Source organism: Pleurodeles waltl, chromosome 2_2 (genome assembly GCF_031143425.1).
Source record: "Pleurodeles waltl isolate 20211129_DDA chromosome 2_2, aPleWal1.hap1.20221129, whole genome shotgun sequence".
Classification (NCBI taxonomy): domain Eukaryota; kingdom Metazoa; phylum Chordata; class Amphibia; order Caudata; family Salamandridae; genus Pleurodeles; species Pleurodeles waltl.
In genome coordinates, this window is record NC_090439.1 from 714258726 (window position 1) to 714281597 (window position 22872).

General features: G+C 42.7%; 1 protein-coding gene across 3 annotated transcripts in view; it reads left to right on the forward strand.

Annotated features, from left to right (window-relative positions):
* SGK3 (serum/glucocorticoid regulated kinase family member 3) overlaps positions 1 to 22872 on the forward strand; it is a 449614-nt gene that overhangs the window by 107983 nt on the left and 318759 nt on the right. For 2 of the 3 annotated variants that reach the window (XM_069220281.1, XM_069220282.1), the window contains one exon: positions 10691 to 10762. The exons of the other annotated variant lie outside the window; for it this stretch is intronic. The gene's annotated coding sequence lies outside the window, so the exon portion shown is untranslated. The remainder of the gene's footprint in view (positions 1 to 10690; positions 10763 to 22872) is intronic. 3 annotated transcript variants of the gene reach the window in all.

A 22872-nucleotide genomic window follows, 5' to 3' on the forward strand; every position in this document is an offset into this window, starting at 1 on the left:
TGACGAGTGTACAGAACTACTCTCCTGCCAACACTAAATTATGATCACAAATCCTTCCCAGAGCAGCTAATTAAACCTGTGGAATAATTTCAAGTCAAAGCTTGTAAGAAAGTGTTCAGGCCACCTCAATACTGCCTGATAAGACTGGAACTTGGTCTAGAAAGGCAGAAGTGGGCCCACATGGACGCCGTCTTAAAATATTACTACAGAGTAGCCAAGGCGCTGCCTAATATGCTGAAATTGGTAATTCGCCCTTTTTTTAATCTAAAAACAATTCCTTGGTTCCACTTTCTAAGCACAGCACTTCAGTCTCTACAAATTGATCAGACAGTTTAAGATACGCTGGTCATTTCACAAACTTCTTTTGAAACTGTTCTGAAAAAGCAGATCAGATTCCTTTCTATGACAAAAGATTTTGCTAAACTGAACAGCACACTGGTGGTAGCGGCTGTGGTGCAATCTTATGACATAGACCGCTGTCCGTTATCTAAGCAGCCGTATCTAAAGTCTGCGATCGAGAAACCCTGCTTGTCACAAAACATGGCTGCAAGGTTGATGGCCCTTAAGATTAAAGAGATGAACCCAAAATGGCACTCCCTTTCCATGATCATCAACTGCAGGCCATGTGGTTACAAAACCAAATCATTTAAACATCTACTCTGCTGCTGCCTGGCTTTCAGAAATGCACATCACACTTTGTTGAAACCTCTTTTTTAAGACATGGTATAAGTACCTGTGCCCAAGCCAGGAACCTGGTCTTTACTTTGAAAGAACCATCTGACCTAGCCAAATTTGGAAAGTTCACTTATCAATTGCGAAAACTGTTGAGCGATAGCATTAAGACGGCTAGACTTTGGGCAGCCCTTATTTTTACTGCCCTTTTGATAGTTTTCATCTGCCTTGCTTGTATCTGTTTTTTTCTTTATAACTTTTTCGTCCCTAGACTCCCTTGACCTATTGGTTGTCGGCCACGGCTCCCCATTATGCTACATTTTATTTGGTGGGTGGGGGGATGTAAGCCAGGCCTTGGGAGTTCTTCAATTTTTCTCCCTGAAAATAATTGGGAAGAAGCCGATGAAGGTATCATAATCATATATGTAACAAAATTAAATCTTTATTTGGTTAAGTCAGAAACAATATTCCCTGGTGTCTGCAGATGGAATTTTTTTAAACTATATGTTGTTTTAAAACAAATTGCCTCTAGCTAATACACCTTCTTCTAAACTAGCATGAAAAAAATAAAAAAAATTGCCCTAAAATTTTGCTTTCTACTGCTCACGTTTTCTTTCTTAAAAGTGCACCAGAAAAAAGAAAAGTTAATTCCCATTTTCCTTGCTTAAGCTGCTGTTATTATGCCCTAAGACCTGCCTTTCATCTTGGCAGCACACATTGTGATTTAAATAAATCAACTGTAAAAATATATTAATGTTGAGCAGTTCACAGCTTACTAGAGAGATAAAGATTTATCAGGATTAGTGTAAATAAAGAGCTGACTGCATCGATCTATTAATTTTAAAACATACTGCAATTGTAGAAGTGGGCGAAATTGTTCCTAAAAAATAGATACTTTGGTTTATTGGAAGGCCTAAGCCACCTTGACGAAGTAGCCCACTCGGTTTGCTTTCTAAGGTGTGACAGACATGATATGGTTAATTTTATTTTTTTAAACTTTTTTTATTGAGTTTTTTTTAGAAACTGTAAACAAACACCATGCCAGAAAAAAAAAATGTCATACTGTATTACAATACAATAGTGATATCGAGCATGTACCAACCAGAGGCCAATCGCATCCATTATGCAGTTGAAAACCCAACCACCTCCCCTATCCGCATAAAATCCACATAAGACCAAACACAATATGTAATCTGTGAGAAATAAGAATGAATGGCAAAACCATAGTTGATTGTCACCAACTCAATAGACTCATTATGCAATGTCCCCACCCTCATCCTCCGTATTGTCTGCAGAGCTCCCCCCTCCACACCAGAGAACTGGTCCAGCAATGTAACCCATGCCTCAAGGTCAGCGAGCACCTTATCATCCTTACACGTGCAGCTCATATGTTGCTCCTCTGCCACACCCCACTTTATTAGGTCCCGTATCCAGTCAGGGAGCACTGGACACCGGGTGCTCATTCATCCAATCGCTACCCTGCGCCAAGCCAGTACCAACGCCAGCTGAGCTAACTTATATGGAACAGTCCGACCCTGCGGCTTCTGGACCACTCCCAGCAGACAAGCCATTGGTGTCACCTCTATTCCCAGACCTGTCACATCCACAACTTTCTCCAGCACATCATGCCAAAAATTGCTCACCAGCCTACAAGTCCAAGCCAGACGCAAGAAGGAAGCACTCAGCATGCCACACCTAGGACACCCTGCTCTGCGCCCCGGGTCAATCTCATTTAAACCGCTAGGTGTGAGATACGTCCTATGTACAAAATTAAAATGCAGTAACTTAAATCTGTTATTACATGACACCTTACGTACCATGGACAGTGCTAAATCCCAGTCAGAATCCGACATGGGTGCCCCCAGGTCCCTCTCCCAGGCCCTGCAACTCACTCCCATTATTTTTGACTGATCCTCCCGGAGTGCTTTATAAAACAGAGTGACCAGGTGCAACCCCTCAACCCAATTAAGCAGGCCATGTAGTACCGAGGAAGACCCAGGAGCCACCGGGAAACCACTCCAGATCTCATGCGCCAGACTTTCAAGCTTAGCGTATTGAAGGAATTGGCCAAATCCCACACCGAACAAGTTCCTGGCCTCAGTGAAAGAAATGAACTCACCATTGGGGTAAAGATCCCGAACCACTTCGCAACCCCCCAGTCTCCAGGCTTCCACAGACATTAACTGTTCCTTTTGCCAAAAGGGCGGAAGATCCCATATTCTCAGTCGAAGCACACGTTTAACTGCCTACTCCCAGATCCCAGCAGTGAACCTCGCCAGATGGGGAACAACAGTCGTAGACCTACCCCGTGCTATTAAAAGATACACCAGTGCCTGCCTGTCTAAAACTCCAGTAAGTAATCTCTTCTCCCAATTATCAGTATCTGTCAACCATTTAGCAGCTAATTGGAGGTGCGCTGCATAATAATAATGCCTGAGATTGGAAATCGCTAGCCCTCCTCCCTCAAGATCACACTGCAGAACCGACAGAGCCACTCTACTCGCCCGGGGGATTCCGCAGAGGGACCCAAGGGGGAACAGGAGCGTTTTTTTCTGATTGACCCTGAGGCCAGACTCAACCCCAAATATCTCCATCCTCTGTAACAACATTGGAACCCAGACAATAGGTTACCGGAGATACACTAGGCATCATCTGCATATAAAGAAACCACGTGAGTGACCTGCCCCACCCTGATCCACCTAGGAGCCATACTCTCCTGAAGCCATATCGCCAGGGGTTCCACAGCAAGAGCAAAGAGGAGAGGTGAAAGCAGACAACCCTGCCTTGTGCCCCTACCAATCTCCCAGTCATCAGAGAGTTCCCCCCCACCCGCACCTGCGCAGAAGGAGCAGTGTATAATAGCTTCACCTAGGCACAAAAACCAGGACCAAACCCCATACCCTGCAACACTTCCAGCAGATACCCCCACTCAACCGTGTCGAAAGCCTTCTCAAGAACCAAAGACACCAGCGCCAATTCAGCTTTCTCGCCCTCTGTCTCATGTAGGACATGTGCCAGACGACGCAGATTGTAAGGTGTGCTGCGACCAGGGATAAACCCACACTGATCCTCGTGCACCAATTTCTGAATCATCCCACAAAGTCAAGAGGCTAGGATTTTTCAGAGGATCTTAACATCGCTATTTAACATTGTGAGCAGGCGATACGATGAAGGATCACTGGAGTCCCCCCCGGCTTAAGCAACAAACAGACTATGCCCTGTTGCATTAATTCTGGCAACCTGCCACACTCTCGGGCTTCCTCAAACTCTTCCAGAAGCTTCTTCCGCAAAGTGAAAGAGAACGTCTGATACAACTCAATAGGAAACCCGTCACCACCAGGAGACTTGGATTTAGACATCGCAGCCATTGCTTCGCTCACCTCCTCAACAGTAATCGCCGCATCCAGAGCCTCTCTACTCTCCGCATCCAACCGTGGGAGACACATCTGCTTAAAAAAAAAAAAAACTCCCTCTCCCGGGGGTACCGGACCAGCCATTGAGACCTCCTGCAGGTGTTTTACAAGGACCCCCAAAATATCTGCACGCTTTGTAACTATCTTACCCTTCACAATTCGAATATGTAGTATAGGAGGGGACTCAACCTCCCTCCCCAGAATCCATGCCAGAGGTTTGCCAGCCTTATCCCCTTCCGGATGTAGGCGCTGCCTGTAGGCTTTGAGGGACCCGACTCAAGGTATCCCAGCAATCATTAACTTCCTTGTATAATCTAAGTTCCTCCCTTTCAGCTGCTCTTGTTGTTGGAAGCTTTTGCTGCAGAGCCCCCAATCTCTCCTCCAGCCCCGTGAGTTCACACTCCATTCGCCTGCGCACTCCACACACCATACCAATGCATACCCCCGCACCACAGCCTTCATGGCCTCCCACTCCAGACCTCTACAGGGAGTGCAGAATTATTAGGCAAATGAGTATTTTGACCACATCATCCTCTTTATGCATGTTGTCTTACTCCAAGCTGTATAGGCTCGAAAGCCTACTACCAATTAAGCATAGTAGGTGATGTGCATCTCTGTAATGAGAAGGGGTGTGGTCTAATGACATCAACACCCTATATCAGGTGTGCATAATTATTAGGCAACTTCCTTTCCTTTGGCAAAATGGGTCAAAAGAAGGACTTGACAGGCTCAGAAAAGTCAAAAATAGTGAGATATCTTGCAGAGGGATGCAGCACTCTTAAAATTGCAAAGCTTCTGAAGCGTGATCATCGAACAATCAAGCGTTTCATTCAAAATAGTCAACAGGGTCGCAAGAAGCGTGTGGAAAAACCAAGGCGCAAAATAACTGCCCATGAACTGAGAAAAGTCAAGCGTGCAGCTGCCACGGTGCCACTTGCCACCAGTTTGGCCATATTTCAGAGCTGCAACATCACTGGAGTGCCCAAAAGCACAAGGTGTGCAATACTCAGAGACATGACCAAGGTAAGAAAGGCTGAAAGACGACCACCACTGAACAAGACACACAAGCTGAAACGTCAAGACTGGGCCAATAAATATCTCAAGACTGAGTTTTCTAAGGTTTTATGGACTGATGAAATGAGAGTGAGTCTTGATGGGCCAGATGGATGGGCCCGTGGCTGGATTGGTAAAGGGCAGAGAGCTCCAGTCCGACTCAGACGCCAGCAAGGTGGAGGTGGAGTACTGGTTTGGGCTGGTATCATCAAAGATGAGCTTGTGGGGCCTTTTCGGGTTGAGGATGGAGTCAAGCTCAACTGCCAGTCCTACTGCCAGTTCCTGGAAGACACCTTCTTCAAGCAGTGGTACAGGAAGAAGTCTGCATCCTTCAAGAAAAACATGATTTTCATGCAGGACAATGCTCCATCACACGCGTCCAAGTACTCCACAGCTTGGCTGGCAAGAAAGGGTATAAAAGAAGGAAATCTAATGACATGGCCTCCTTGTTCACCTGATCTGAACCCCATTGAGAACCTGTGGTCCATCATCAAATGTGAGATTTACAAGGAGGGAAAACAGTACACCTCTCTGAACAGTGTCTGGGAGGCTGTGGTTGCTGCTGCACGCATTGTTGATGGTGAACAGATCAAAACACTGACAGAATCCATGGATGGCACGCTTTTGAGTGTCCTTGCAAAGAAAGGTGGCTATATTGGTCACTGATTTGTTTTTGTTTTGTTTTTGAATGTCAGAAATGTATATTTGTGAATGTTGAGATGTTATATTGGTTTCACTGGTAATAATAAATAATTGAAATGGGTATATATTTTTTTTTTGTTAAGTTGCCTAATAATTATGCACAGTAATAGTCACCTGCACACACAGATATCCCCCTAACATATCTAAAACTAAAAACAAACTAAAAACTACTTCCAAAAATATTCAGCTTTGATATTAATGAGTTTTTTGGGTTCATTGAGAACATGGTTGTTGTTCAATAATAAAATTAATCCTCAAAAATACAACTTGCCTAATAATTCTGCACTCCCTGTAGAAGTCCATGTAACCAGTAATGGCCTCACACTCCCCCTCCCTACATCCCACATCCACAAGAAATTCTGCCGGTAGACGCCAACTACGCGCAGCACTAACACCAACCGCCCCCCCATTGTACTTGCATCAAGATAGGAACATGATCAGACAGAAACCGACCCAAATGTGTGACCTCCAATACCTGGGAGCCATGAAGACCAGCCAAAAGAAACCTATCCAATCGGGCGTGAATATGATGGGTTCTAGAATGACAGATAAACTCCCTACCACTTGGATGTAACTCCCTCCAACCATCCCACAACCCCAACTGCCTCATCAAATCCGTAAGTGATCTCACCATCTGGGGCTTGGTCCCTAGCTTCAGAGGGATGCGATCCAACTCCCCATTCAGTATACAGTTGTAATCCCCTGCCCAAATAATAGGCGTATCCGCACTCTCTCCCAGGATCTCAGGTATTTTGGTGTAAAAGAAGGGATCATCAACATTGGGTGCATAAGTGTTAAGAATAATGACGGGTGAACCAACCAGCATGCCCTCAATAAGAACATACCTCCCCTCAACATCAGCCTCGCTATACGTGTGGGTAAAAGGAACACCTGGAGCCCCCCACACTGTCACACCCTTCGCATAAGAGGAGAGGGAGGAAGAAAACATTTGACCCCACCATTTCTTAGATAGCTTTGGCGCCTCCTCCTCCGTCATATGCGTCTCTTGGAGACAGGCAATTTGCACCTTCTGCCTCTTAAAAAAGGAGTATACCCTATATCTTTTGGTGAAACTCTTCAGCCCCCTAACATTCTATGTCAGCATATTGATTTGGCGACCCATATTGGTACTGAATTACCAACTCACCCACTTTCACCCCCACCATCCATCCATTCAGGAAGAGGTGAGAAAGTTATCTCATGCCCGTTACACCGTAGTACCTGCACTGTGAAACCAACAACAAGCATTGACAAACTGTGCCAATTAAACCCCACAAACAGCCAACCCCCACCCGGACATATAGTATAACAACTGAAACAAATCATCATACTGCATATCCAGTCTGTAAATGCTGCCAGGACTAGAGCCTAATTCCCGGTCCCCCATTTAAAGACCTACCACAAGCGTGGAGCGATCCACCCCCAACCCCTGCATCCATATCACATTGCCCACCCATGAACCATCATTGCAACAGGTTAGTAACATTACCCACCCCATAATGTCTGGCAACGCCCATATGACAATAGTGCCATCTCAGAGCCCGGTATAGCATCACACAGCATCACCATCTAGAAGCAGACCGCTCCGAAACGAGGCCAGGCCCCCAGTAAGAGGGCATGCCAAACAGAAAGTCAGTCCTACGTGGAGGCCAACAGGGAGTCCAATTCTGGCTTTCCGCCGAAGCCATCCACCGACCTGCTAGGTACCACAGCCATTGTCCCATCTTGTTGTATCTCGATCCGGAGGGCAGGGTCCTCCACCAACCCTCGAGCCATAATATCCTCCGTCAGTCCACCTTCACGGGACTGCCAGTCAGGGCCATTCGCCCTAGATTACAGCTGAGCCACTCCACTAGCCCCAGCTGGTCTGCCCAGTGCTGCCTTATCCCACATTTCCAGTCATCTCCAAACCTCCTCTGGTTGCTCGAAGAAATGGGACCTGCCTCAAGAAAGCACCTTTAAGCGAGCCAGGTATAAAACCATGTATCTCACATTCATGGACCGGAGCTTCGCCTTCACTTCAAGGAAACTCTTCCGTGAGTTCTGAACCTTGTTGGCGTAATCAGGATAGATGGAAATCTTCCCATTCTCAAACACTGCCTTGTCAGAATCACGAGCCGCCCTCAGAACACAGTCTCTGTCCCTGTAATTTAGGAGACGGGCGATGATAGCCCTCGGGGGCGCACCAGGCCGCGGGGGCGCCACAAGCGCCCGATGGGCCCTCTCAACCGCAAACATTCTGGAGAGGCCCACAGGCTGCAGCACATCCTTGATCCAATTTTCTAAAAAAGTCTCGGCCGCTGCCCCCTCCGCACATTTTGGGAATCCCAACAGTCTGATATTATTCCACAGAGAGCATCTTCCAGTTGTGCCTCCAGTCTACAGACCGTGGAGCTAGCCAGCGCCATCTGCTTACGTAGAGTTCCTACCTCCGTCTGTAGCTCCATAATAGAGCCCTCCGCCACCTTGACCTTGTCAGACACTTGAGGAGGTTCACCTCCACCGCCACTGTTTCTATCTTGCCCTCTAGTGCCACTCTCGAACCCTGAATAGCGGCAAGAATCTCAGCTTGCGCCGGTTCCTTGGCAGGCATCAACCCACTCTGGCCTTTGTCAGACCCTCCCAGCCGGGTAGCATGCTGCGGTGTGGGCACAACAGTGGTATATTGTTCCATGGTGTTGTCCTGCGACACATCGGTCCTCCGATGTCAACCCATCCCAGGGCAGTCGTTGAGCAATCCGTATCTTCTGCGTTGAAGCCCGGTATGGCAAAAAGACACCTGCAGCTCACAGAATCCAAGGCCCGATTTTCACCTCCGTGGCCTCATAGCACCAAAACACCACAGCACCAGTTAGGCAGTCCAGCACAGTTAAGCTCCAAAAAGGTGCCTCCACAAGCCAATCACCCTCCGTTCCAGCAGACCCAGGTAGGAGACCTAAAAAACCTCTGTATTCCTCACCAGTCCAAAGACGAGAGCTCCCCCTTAAAGTAGCGCTCCACTCTGGTCCCCTAAGTCCAGGCGCTCCACCAAAGGTCACAGGCATCAACAAGGAGCTTTCAAACAGGCACCGCTCCAAGCCTGCAGCCGCCGTCACCTCAGCTTTCCCCAGCCGTCTTCCAGATGCACCCGTGAGCCCAGGGCCCCGCCTCATCGGGTGCACAGGTCAGGCCACTGCCAGGCCTCCAGGCCCCGCACAGGGCCGGTCGGGCAGACCCGTACCAGGTCACCGCTCAGACCCCCGACAGAGGCCCCAAAAATTGAGCACAAGCCACCTGCCAGCAGTCTGCGTTCAGAATTTAGTACCGGGGTGGTGGAATCCCCTCACCAGGCCCAGCCACCGGGCGAGGCCTCTGCCGCAGCCCAACGCAGTCCCGCGTGCGGCTACAATCACCTCCGCGGCCTTCAGCCGATCTCAACGGGCGGCGGCAGCCTGCTAGCCCAAGGGTCCAGTTGATGCTGCTGGTGGGGGTACAAAAAACAAGGGCACCCCAGGATTGTTAGAGGATTTCGCCGGGGTGACGGGAGCTCACTAGGAGCATGTCCCGCCGGCCATCTTGCCTGGCCACGCCGCGATGATATGGTGAATTTTTTGCAGTACATTCATAGTTGAAGAAAATTTATGGTTTTTACGAGGTTGGCTTGTTACAAGACACCGGTTTATTCTAGGACACTGAGAACTGATGCAATGTGGAAAAGACTCAGTTCAGAGCCTGCTCCTGCCAGTATGCTAAGGTCAGCAGCAGTGTAACACAGCCCCAGGGGAACCCAATCCTTCAAGGGGGCCCAAACTGTGTGCTTGTTGCTTTGTGCTGTTCGCGGCACCCCTGGCTAGTTTTCATGGTGCACTGGGGTGCCGCGGCACACAGATTGGGAACCACTGGCATATGCTGATGATTGGCACAATCATTCTTGCACAGCTTTTTATTTCTCTTGTTTTAAGATTATACCTTGTTTGTTTAATGGTCTCTCTACAGCAGTTAAGCGACTGTTTGGTAGTGGCCCTAATGGGGATTTTTTTCCACGTTATTTAAACATATGTAATTTTGCTTACTTGATCTACCCTGTTTTGACTTGTTTTTTCCTTTATTAGAAAAAGAATCATATGTGGACGATTTCCACTATTAATTACTCTTGTTTTGCTTTTCATCTGTTTAGTTTTAAAACTGTATTTGGCCTAACTACTGAATTTAGGTGCCGTCTCTAGTCAATTAGAAATTTATGAGCTATTGTAACTTTTGTTTTATCAGATATGATCTCCCTTTCTAAAGATTTAAATTAATCATTCAATAAAATTCTTACTACTAGTGTGTTCGTATGTTGGTACTATAATTGCATAAATCAAGTATTGGTCCAATCTTTTGTCTCCTAATCCTTCTGGAAAAAGAGGCCTCTATTTATAGGCAAGATGTATTGGCTGTCAGCAAACCTGTAATAAAATCAATTGACAATAAAGGGTTTATATGTAAAAGGTGGACAGAGATTGCTATTAATCATATGATTTTCAGTGGTGCGGCATATGACAATACAGTTTTTCTGTCTGAAGTTTGCTGTAAGTCTGTTTTGATTAAGTGATGCTAACCTACTCTGCAAAATATATTATGTTTAACATGTTATCAAAATCATTAAAAAAAGATAAAAGTCAATACATTCTTTTTTAAGCCTTACAGAATTTAATTCATTTTTATTGTTATTATTATAATTAACATGCCATATATATTCTACAAGAATCTGTGTAAGAATTTATTAGTGTGGCAGTGTCAAAACAATAAATGTCCTTCTTTGTAAGTAATGTCTTTCAAATTTTAGAAAATGAAAAATAATTGAATTGGTCCATCTTTTTATATTTCAGGCACGTCAACCTCTTCAATTGATTTTGTAATATAATGAGAAACAAAAGCAGCAATGACTCAGCTTTGATCAGGTGAAGAACATGTCTTCATGAAATGTCATTTGTTTTGAATCTCACTACAGCAGAGATTAGAATGTTATAATACTCTGATAGCATCTTTCAAATACATCTGTTGGAATATTGTCTTGCTTCGTGTAACAATATTATTCAAGTTTAGCAAAATGAAAGAACTATCTGCAGTAAGAAAACAATCTTATAAAAGTAGTCTTCTGGAAATAACAATTATTCACCAGTTACACAATTCACTAATAGATATTGTTCTATAAATGCATCTTACCACTATCCAGCTAACTGATTTTCTTGAATTACAGTTATTCACTCAAAGATCTGATTTGTTAATTCGAGCCCATGCCTTTCCTCAGGTAACTCATTTAGATTTCTGTTTACAAGGTGCTCTCCTTGAGAATTTGAGAATACCCTACCGTACTTATGGCCTTTTCACCTCTGTGCAGTGCATTATAAAATCTAAAAGCTTATCATACAGCAGGTCCCATGTTTTCTCCACACTCTTCTGTGCACCAAATTCAAGTTAATCATATATATATATATATATATATATCAAAACAAACAAACACAATCCTGGCAAGATGTCGAGGCGGATTCTTAAGCGGTCCGGTACGGGTTCCAGGAGCCCAAAATTTATTGCTCGAAACAATTTCTCCATCCAGAAAAAGGGAAACCGGACACCAAGGCCATGCAATAATACATTTATTGACGTGTTTCGGCCGTAGCCTTGCTCACAATACTATTCAGATTCATTCTGGTGACATATAAGCCATAAAATCCCAAAGACACAGACAAAGGACTAATTTTGAAGACAGATTTCTCAAAAGGGAAAATATGGCAGCCATTTTGAAGTGTGTCTATTCACATACAAAAGATTTTCTTATATATATATATATATATATATATATCAAAGAACAAAATGTTTAATCCAACTTTTCTTAAGATAATACATTCTATTCATCGCAATTTGTTGTCTCTCTTGTATCCATTTTTAATAACTAATTTATATATAATGGAATAAATTCCTTCCACCCTCTTTAAATTAAGCCATTCTAGTTCTCTTATTTTGTTCTCACAATCAACTCATATGAAAATACTGTCTTCTCAAAAAATCACAAATCATCTGCTCATACCTACAGTACTCAATATTTTAAAATTTTTGAATTTTTATATTTTTACACTTATATTTATATATATTTGTAAATATTTGTAAAACCAATTCCCAGTGCTTAGAAAAGACCAACCTCTATGACTTGTTATTAATCATCTTGTCTTTACATTTCTATTATTTAGCTAATCTATCTTAACAATTGATACTGATATAATATCCAAGCTATTTATAAATAGTAATATAAATAAAGATATTTAAAAAAATATATAAATATTAATTAATCCAAGAATAAATAAATAAATAAGTCTACAAGTTGGTGACTCCTAAAATAACCATGTTGCTAAAATGCCTATTAAAATACCTATTAATCATTCGCCCAAAATCGTCCCAACAGTGCAATAAAAAACTATAAATAGGTGTTAATTAAATCATCTTAGGTTCATATCAAAAAAGCTAGGACATAAATTTAGTTTCCTCTCAAATGTACAGCTAATTCCTCACTTAAATTTAGTCCTTGTGGGGCAAGGGTCTCAAAGTCAATAATATATTTTGACTCCAGAATCCTCAGTTTCACAACTCTGTCCCCTCCACATGGGTCCTTTTTCACCTGATCAATCACTAAAAATTTCAGTCTATTCATATCTCCATTATGCATGATCTGAAAATGTCTTGCCACTGGGTACTTTTGATCATTATGTCCAATGGCTCTCATATGCTTGAGAACCCTCTTTTTTGCTCGGTGAATTGTACTGCCTATATATAACTTGTCGCATGGGCAAATTAGGCAATAGACACAGTAATCAGTGTTACAGTTAAAGAATCCTCTAATCTTGAAAAGTCTATCTCCTAGTTCTTGGATTAATTAATATATTATATATTTTTTTAAATATCTTTATTTATATTACTATTTATAAATAGCTTGGATATTATATCAGTATCAATTGTTAAGATAGATTAGCTAAATAATAGAAATGTAAAGACAAGATGATTAATAACGAGTCATAGAGGTTGGTCTTTTCTAAGCACTGGGAATTGGTTTTACAAATATTTACAAATATATATAAATATAAATAGAAGTGTAAAAATATAAAAATTAAAAAATTTAAAAATATTGAGTACTATAGGTATGAGCAGATGATTTGTGATTTTTTGAGAAGACAGTATTTTCATATGAGTTGATTGTGAGAACAAAATAAGAGAACTAGAATGGCTTAATTTAAAGAGGGTGGAAGGAATTTATTCCATTATATATAAATTAGTTATTAAAAATGGATACAAGAGAGACAACAAATTGCGATGAATAGAATGTATTATCTTAAGAAAAGTTGGATTAAACATTTTGTTCTTTGATATATATATATATATAAGAAAATCTTTTGTATGTGAATAGACACACTTCAAAATCTCTGGATGGAGAAATTGTTTCGAGCAATATATATATATATATATATATATATATATATATATATTCACTTACAAATCAAAGGTTAAAAGGAAGTTATAGTTAGGCTCACCTACAAAACCATAGAAATTCAGCTTTTATAATTAGAGTTATTTCATGTAACTATATGTTGTGCCCTGAGGTAACTATAACTCGTGCTCCCACCATGCACAATTGTAGGAAAGTGCCACTGTTGGCATGGTTACCTCCCCTTACTTTTTTGCCTAGTGTTGATGCCAACTTTTATCAGCCTGCTAACCAGGCCCCAGAGTTCTTTCCCAAAATATGTACCTTTGTTTCCACAGTTGGCACAATCCTGGCACACAGTTAAGTCCCTTGTAAAAGGTACCCATGGTACCAAGGGCCCTGTGGCCAGGGAAGGTCCCCAAAGGCTGCAGCATGTATTATGCCATACTAGGGGACCCCCTCACCAAGCACATGTACACTGCCTATGCAGCCTGTGTGTGCTGGTGGGAAGAAAAAGGCAAAGTCGACATGGCACCCCTCTCAAGGTGCCCACAAACCACTGCCTGTGGCATAGGTAAGTCACCCTCTAGCAGGCTTTACAGCTCTAAGGCAGGGTGCACCATACCACAGGTTAGGGCATAGCTGCATGGGCAATATGCCCCTGCAGTGTCTAGGTCCATTATTAGACATTGTAAGTGCAGTGTAGCCCTTTTGAGTATATGGTCTGGGAGTTTGTCATTGCAAACTCAACAATTCCATAATGGCTTCACTGAATACTGGGAAGTTTGATATCAAACTTCTCAGCACAATAAACACCCACTGATGCCAGTGTGGTATTTATTGAAAAATGCACACAGAGGGCATCTTAGAGATGTTGGCCAAATTGCTAGTGTAGGACTGACCGGTCTGTGCCAGCCTGCCACTTTCAGATAAGTTCCTGACCACATGGGGTGAGAGCCTTTGTGCTTTCGGTGGCCAGAAACAAAGCCTGTCCTGGGTGGAGGTGCTTCACACCTCCTCCCTACAGGAACTGTAACACCTGGTGGTGAGACTCAAAGGCTCAAGCCTCGGATTATAGTGCCCCAGGGCACTCCAGCTAGTGGAGTTGCCAGCCGCCCCACTTTTGACTGCACGTCCGGCAGGAAGAATAGGGAAAACAGGAAGGAGTGACCACTCCAGCCAGGACCACCCCTAAGGTGTCCAGAACTGAGGTGACCCCCTCCCTGCAGAATCCTCCATCTTGGTTTGGAGGACAGGGACCAGTAGGATTAGGTTTGTGCCCCTCTCCCCAAAGGGAGTGGGCACATGGAAGCCACTCTCAGGGACAGTAGCCATTGGCTACTGCCTTCTGACCCCTAAAACGCCCCTAAATCTAGGATTTAAGGGCCTCTCTGAACCAACCTCACCAGATTCCTGGGGACCTGACAAGAAGAAGAAGGATTGCTTATCTGAAACCCCCAGCAGAGAAGAAGGAAGACGACAACTGCTTTGGCCCCAGCCCTACCGGCCTGTCTCCTGCTTCAAAGAACCTGCAAAAGAACAGCAACACATCCAGCGGGACCAGCAACCTCTGGCAAGCTCCAGAGGACTGCCCTGCACCCAAAAGGGCCAAGAACCCCTGTGGATAGGGGCTCTGTCCAAGAATAAACCAACAACTAAAGACTCCAACCTCACTACGAATGTGTGAGTCCTAACCACTCTGCACCTGACGCCCACTGCCCTTGTCCAGGTAGCTCAACCAGCTAGAGAGGATCCCCAGATGATTCCGAGCAAGTGCCCACCCTGGGTTGACCCCTCCACGATGACACCTGCAGAGAGAGTCCCGAGGACCCCCCTGACCGCGAAAGCGCTTGATGAAGATATCCAATGCCTAAAGACACACTGCACCTGCAGACCCCAGGCCTTGGAGAATCCGACCTCCGGAGCAGCAAAATTCACCAGACGGCCCTCCTCCCTGTCCAGCCTGTGGTTTGCCCGAGACAACCTCCTGGACCTCACCTGCAGCATCTAAGTGACCGCCGGGGCCCCCTCGTACAGAATCATTGGAGACCCGACATCTTGTTTGCACCATGCACTCAGCCGACCCAGTGCCACTTAGGGTGTATGTTTGGTGCCCACTTGTGCCCCCCCCCAGATCCCTTCTAAACCCCCCAGGTCTTCCTTCCAAAGTCGCAGGTACTTACCTGCCTTCAGATCTAGAACCAAGTGCTCCCAGCCTCCATTGCAACCCAGGTTAATTTTGCCTAAAAAATTCCCTTGCCACCCAAAAACCCATACCCACCCTAAACCCTAGTTAGGACCTAGTTTCTATAGAAACAGTGTTTTGTTTACTTGTCTATACTTTTGGCGCCGGTTGACAAATATTCACAAAACGTTTCCAAAAATTCAATGCTTGCGTCAGCTGCTTTCCTGAAAGTTTTGTGGTGATCCATCAAACGGGGGTTGAGAAAAAGAGGGGGGTCCCAGAACATGTTTTCTCCATGGTAATTCCCTGGGGGATTTTGAACAGGAATACCCCCCCCAAACAACTGAATGGTACTTCACCAAATTTAGCAGAAAGGTAGCTCTTGGTCCAGGAAGTGCCCTTTTTGTTATTTGGTGTAAATCTGTTCTGTAGTTTTTGAGATATCAAACAAAAACAAAAAAACACTAGTGCAGTCTCCTGCACTTGTTTTAAAGGTCGTGGGGGCATGTTAAAATAAAGGAGCACGGGCCCCCCTCCTGGGATTCACTGAAGCCCTAAGGACCGCCACCTCCCAGGGCAAACAAACAATGAAATGTGGGGGTGCGTGGCCCCCTTGCAGGCCCCAGGACTGCCACTCCATCAGGGCTATCTTTAAATGAAATGCAGGGGGCATGCAGCCCCCTTGCAGCCCTGGCGACCACCACCTCCCATTGACAAACAGTCAATGAAATGGGGGGGGCACTTCTCCAGGGCTGAATTTAAAGAAGATAGAGGGTCTGTTGTGGACTCCTGGCCCCGGGGGCACCACCAACACCCCGGTGCAAATTACAATGTTGGAGGCGGGCTGCCCTTCTCCTCTCGTGGAGTCAATAATGGCCCTGGGGGCCACCACCCCCAGGGTCAGTTCCTGCTATGTCCCGGGGTGCCCACCTAGTGCTTGTTTTAATTTTTTGAATTTTCAGCAGCCCCCAGCATTCCATTACATATTCTGCCTGGCGGAGGTGCTGGTCACCGAGGACTCAGAGGGGCCGGGCGGTTCCCCGCATTCTGTGACAAGTTGTGCCCCGGGAAGGTGACTGTCCCTGAGGCTTTGGGGAGGGACTGGGTGGCTCCGCCCATTCTATTACTAATTCTGCTGTATCGAGGTGGCGATACCCGAAGCTGCCTGGCAGGGGGGAGGGGCTGGCCCTACCCTGGCCCCTTTTTAGGTCAAGCGCATAAGTGCTTTGACCAGTTGTAAGTATTGTGGGATTTTAACCATGCCCATCACTTTCATTCGTTCCTCATCTTGCCTTTCAAAAATCACTTGATGTCATTGGAAATGCTTTACATTTCTCCCGCCTTTAGGCTGTTTTTGTCACGCCTTGCAGACTGCCCCTATTACTTGGATTATTGCACGATTGCCGATATACTTCGGCGTGGGTGAACATTTTTTTTTTTTTTGTCTGTCCCTTTCGTGCTGCATGACAGCCATGGCACTCACAGCGTGAACAGGCACAACAGCATGAACCCGATCTGAGGTATTGGAGTGCTGGTCACGTTGTTCACAGTTACCTTATCAGAGTAATTTCTTGTGGCTCTCCCATTAAAACATCTGAAATTGGTAAATGCTTTACGTAAAACAGAAATCCTTAAAGAGAAAGCAGCTGCCCTGGCATAGCGGGAGAGACGTTACTTCAATATTCACTGCACTCTGGAAACTTGCCCTAGAATGCTTTGCAGAACATTACTTTTAAAAAACATTTTTGCTCATAACTCAGCCTGTGGTGGTCCTAGGACAATGGGACCACCCTCAAAACATTCACAACATGTCTTTCTGTCTACATCATCTCTGGGTCCCCGTACTAGATTAGTGGGGATCTTAAAATAATAACCCCTCCCCCCAACCATTCAGTATCCGTTTAAGCTCTCTAGTGGCTAGAACCTTTGTTTTACAACTGGGATTAGCTTGGGTTTCAAGGACCTTGTTTGTAATAACATTGTTCTAGGCCTGCTATCCGTGAATATATGTAATGAACTATGGCCTCTATGGGCTAGTTATATAAGGTTACACTGCATTATTTATTGCAATTTTTTTAAATGGTTACATTACCATGTTTCTTACCAATGCTGTTTTCATTGTGGTGTCCTCTAGGGGCTGTTCTAAGCATTGAAGCAGATGGCTTCAGATTTGCCAGACTTTTATCATAAGCAAGACTGTTAGCGCTATAATTGTTCTTAAGAACACTCTGGGGGGGGGGAAAAACTGACAGCCTGCTCCTGTTGGAAGTACATGTTCTACTGAAAATGTCAGTCTTCATTCTCATATGGCTGAGAACAATAGTGTGAATTTACAGAAAAAATGCTCATTTTAGCTTCTGGAGCACCTTTCATCACCTCTATGGGAAAATCATGACAAAACAGTTTTCTGTGAAACATGATTCATGAAATCCCACCAGGTGAAATCACCTTAGAAAACACCACAATTCCTAAAATTAGTATGGTGCCACCAACAAATGAATTCTATTATAATTAAAATGTGTTATCACCCTTTATACGTTCTCCTATTTGTAACCTTCAAAACCTGCCACTCCCACAATGCATTTCAATGGAGTGCTATAGTGTATATTAATCACAAGATGGCTGCCATCACTTTGCGCCATCACTTTCTGGCTGAAGTGCTGACAGCCAACCAGATCTCACCATGAGATCTGTGCCACCCAGATATACAAGTTTGTTTTTTCTTTAATAGCTCAAAAATTACTGAGCCAATTAACACAAATTAGAAAAAGTGTGACCTGTGGACCAAAAGCTAGCTTTCTCCCAAATTTGCTGTAATTCTTTCCAGCCGTTGGGGCTGTAGTTGTGTTCAAAACTCTAATGGGAATTAACATGGGAAATGCACTTATTCTGACCCTCCCCTTTTTCTCAGTCCCCGCTTGACAGATCACCCCAAAAGTTTCCATGCTTAACAAGAATCATGGCCCACTTTTTTTTTCTTCCAATTTCGTTAAGATTTGTCGAACAAAGGCACAGATATAGACAAGTCAAAAAATGTGTTTCCTATAGAAACATGGTTCTAACTATAACTACCTACTGACAACCGCCAGTAAATATATATATGTGTATATATATATATCACAAATACTGTCGTCCCGTGAATCTGAGAAATCCGAGAAAACTCAGAAAGACAAAAACAACTAGCCGTAACTCTGAGTATGCCCAACAAGCACTTTAATGCTTTCTCTGGCAACACAAATAATGCAAAAAACCTGGCGCGTTTCGGAGCGAAAAGCTCCTTGATCACAGGTTACCACAGTCGCGTCATTACAACTATGTTAAATGGCCACTTGCACTGTCTAATTCTGTACTAAACATAAACAAAGGACTTAAAAAACAATACAACATTCTTGAAAAGTGTCGGCCATCTTGAAACATTATACAAATGTTCTATTTCATACACAGAAGATCTACTATGTTGGCATCTTCAAAGTATTACATTAATCTAATTAAACTTATAATAATGCAAAATGAAAGTTCATGAGGACAATAAGAAATATTTTTAACACTACAAAAACAACAAATTAATTCTACTATCTTAAGCAAATAAACTTAAACAGAACTGTTGAGTTTACATATGTCATTACTATACCATCAAAAATATTGTCATCAAATATCACTTACATTTTTTACCTCGATTTTCATCTTGCTTTAAATCAAATCATAACTATGACTTGTTTATGTTATTTGTACCAACCCAAGTAGAATATAATATGTCTTTTGCTTTTCATATTATTGACCAGGTGCCGACACATCAGCCTATAAAAACATAAAACAAAAGATATATATCTATTATTATTGATCACATTCCACAGTGCTTACACAAGCTACATAACACAACTGTGCTAATCATAAACTTATATATACCTTCTACCATACCGTAGGTTAATGCCTTCAGTACTGTTTATTGAGGGCTGGAAGATACTGTACAAAAATCCTGTTCCTTGTATTATTTGTTTACTTATATTATCCCAGATGTACTGAGAGTTCCTCATCCAGGTTAAGGCCCCCAGGGTAAGTAGTTGCATACTTTATAATAAATTTAGATTCTAATGTTCTTAGCTCCTGTTCTCTATTACCACCTCTTATGCGAATTGGGATGCTATCTACAACACAAAATTTTAGAAGATTCACATTTTTCTGATGGAATGTTGCAAAGTGTCTTGTAACTGGATAAGTCTTATCTTCCTTGGAGTTAGCCCTCATATGTTCCAAACCACACTTCTTAGCCTTATGAATTGTGCTGCCTATGTAATATTTTTTAAACGGACCACTTAAGGCGTACACACAAAAATCTGTGTTACATGTCAGATTTTTTTAATGATAAATGGTGATATTTGTGGAGACAGTTGGATTTGCTGACAGTTATTACTACTCTTGCAAGCTTTGCACATTCCGCAAACATAAAAGCCACGTATTGATGACTGTCTTGTTATGCCTGTAGACTGAATTAAACTTCTACATAAATTATCCTTCAGGGACCTACATCTCCTAAAAGTTATTTGAGATTTCTTAGCTATAGCACCCACTAGATGTTCCTCCATTCTTAAAATCTCCCAGTATTTGGTTGAATCCGTCTAACTTCCCATGTTTTGTTATGAATTTTTTTTATGAATCTTACTAATTCATGATCTTCAGTTTTCTCTTTCAATTGGGATACTAATAGTTTGTCTCGATTTATGGGTAACACTTTTCTGGATGCATTCTCTATAAGTTTACAGGAATATACTCGCTCCAAAAATCTCTTTGTCATGGTCTCTACTTCCTGACGGAAATCTTTCTCATCACTGCAATTTCTCTTAGCTCGCAGTAATTCCCCATATGGAATACTGCGAATTAAACTACTAGGATGACAATTATTTGCATGAAGCAAGCTATTTCCTGCTGATGACTTGCGATAAAGTGTGCTAACTAATCTTGTCTCTTTTACCTGTAACTTGAGATCTAAAAACTCTATTTCCGAACAATGGACATGTGCTGTAAATATAAGATTAAATTGATTCAAGTTCAATTGTTGAACAAAAGTTCTTGCTTCATTTTCATTGCCCTTCCAAATACAGAAAATATCGTCAATGTATCGGGCCCATAGGACAGCATTTTCTTCAAAAAGATAATTGTTATATACAGCTTGTTCTTCCCACCAGCCTAAAAGAAGTCCAGCATAGCTGGGGACGAAACACGTCCCCATTGCTGTCCCCTGAATTTGTCGGTAAATTTCATTATCAAAGATGAAAAAATTGTTTTTCAAACAAATTTACATCATCTGTAGTAACATGTCCGTATGTTGTAGAAAAGAGATGGACTGTGCTCTCAGAAAGTGTTTACATGTCTTAATGCCTAACTGATGCGGGGTGCAGGTATATAAACTTTCTACATCTAAACTCAACAATCAATATTGGTTTTCCCAACACACCCAATTGATTTGTTTACAAAAAATCACAGGTATCTTTAACATGTGATGGCAATGTCTCTACAAATGGTCGTAAAAAATAGTCCACATATTTTGACGTGTTCTCCAACATTCTACCTCTTGAAGAAACAATAGGTCTGCCTGGAGGATTAACCAAATTCTTATGCAATTTAGGTAGTAAATATAGTAGGGGGAGTTTAGGGTAGTCACATTTCAAAAATAGATATTCATCCTTTTCAATAATTATCTTGTCTAACCAACCCTGTAATTTCATTAAATACTCTTTGTTAGATAGACAGTATGTGTGACTAGTCGTTTTCTCATACTGCTCTGTATTATTTAACTGTCTTAGTCCTTCCTCCAAATATTTCTCCAGTGGCCAAATTACAACATTGCCACCTTTATCAGATGGTTTAATTACTAGATTTTTGTTTTGATTTAATTCCCTTACTGCTTCTACCTTTTTCTTGTTGACGTTTTTGTAGCAGACCTTTTCTTCCTTTCAATGTGACAAAATTCCTTAATCATAAATTTTTCAAATATATCAATGGATGCATTCATAATTTGGGGACAAAATTTAGATCTAGGTTTCAACATTTTTTCTGTTCCACTATCCCAATCTGTTTCTACTCCTTCTTGTTGCAAATTTGCAATAGGATCATTCACCCAACTGTCATACTCCATTAGTTGACCCATAGTCTGGAATACTTCCAAATCTCCTAGTTGGAGTTTAGATGGATTTCTTACAGCTGTTGTTGCAATCTGTGACCCCACTGTCTTTGTTGCATGGCAATATTTTAGTTTAAGTTTTCTGATGAAATTAAATAAATCAATTCTACTAGTGGTGAAATCAAATGTTGCTGTTGGACAAAAAGAAAGTCCTAAAGATAAGACTTCTTCCTGTGTCTTTGTCTTAGACAAGACGATATTAGATAAATTAACTACTGTTTTGTTCATACATTTGTTGTAGTTTGGCCCCTTGTGCGGCTCCCCCACGAGCTTTCGATGTCTCTTTGTCACGGGCCATTTCCTCTGCCTCCTTCTCTGCCTCCTCTTCCACGACCTTTGAAACCTTGGGCACCTCTGCCTCGCTGGGCCTTCCTTCTTTCCTGTGCCATCAGGTCGAATTCCTTTAAAATTTGGGATTTTACTCCTTCCACTTCTGATTGGTTTGAGACATCACTTTCACTATTGTCTCTTTCCGTAGTATCCACCTGCTTCGTGATCTCACTTGCGACCGCTGATGTCGATACACTCATTGAGTTCCATACCCGTTTGTTTTGACTCTTATCTGTAATACTACTTCTTAAATTATCAAACTTCCTTCCAAAAGTTAGGACCTGGCCTCTCTCATAGTCACATTCGTCCCTGAAGAATTTGTGCTGTTTCTTAGCCATAATTTCACCCTCTGCTTTCTCAAGTTTCTTTTGTATATTTTCCATTTCATTTCTAAATTCATCTGCATTGCATTTATCTTTCAATGTTGCAGTGCATTTATCAATTTCCGCAGCTGTCTTATCAGCATCCTTTTTAGCACATTTTATCAGTATTTTCAGCATTTGTAAAGAGCAATTATGATTGTCATTGCCCATTCTTCTATCATTTGGGGGTCTAGATTATATACTGTTGGTAATACAAAAATCCTTAAACCACATGGAATACGATCCACATCAACATATTTCTTTAACGTGGTGGTCTCCCACCATTTAGCTTGTTCTCTCTTTGAAAGTTTCCATAGATTGTCCCATAATTGTTTCTTCACAAGATCATCCTGTTGTCCTCCAGTCGTATCAGAAAACAATTGCTTTCCAGTAGAAGGTATAAATAATTTTTCAGCTGCTAATTTTCTATTCTGTTCTCTTTCTGTTGCCATATTTAGCTACTAATTGTCTTTGGACACTAATCGTTTCAATACTAGCGCTTAATGCACACTAACGGACTGTATCTGTGCTTTACAGATACT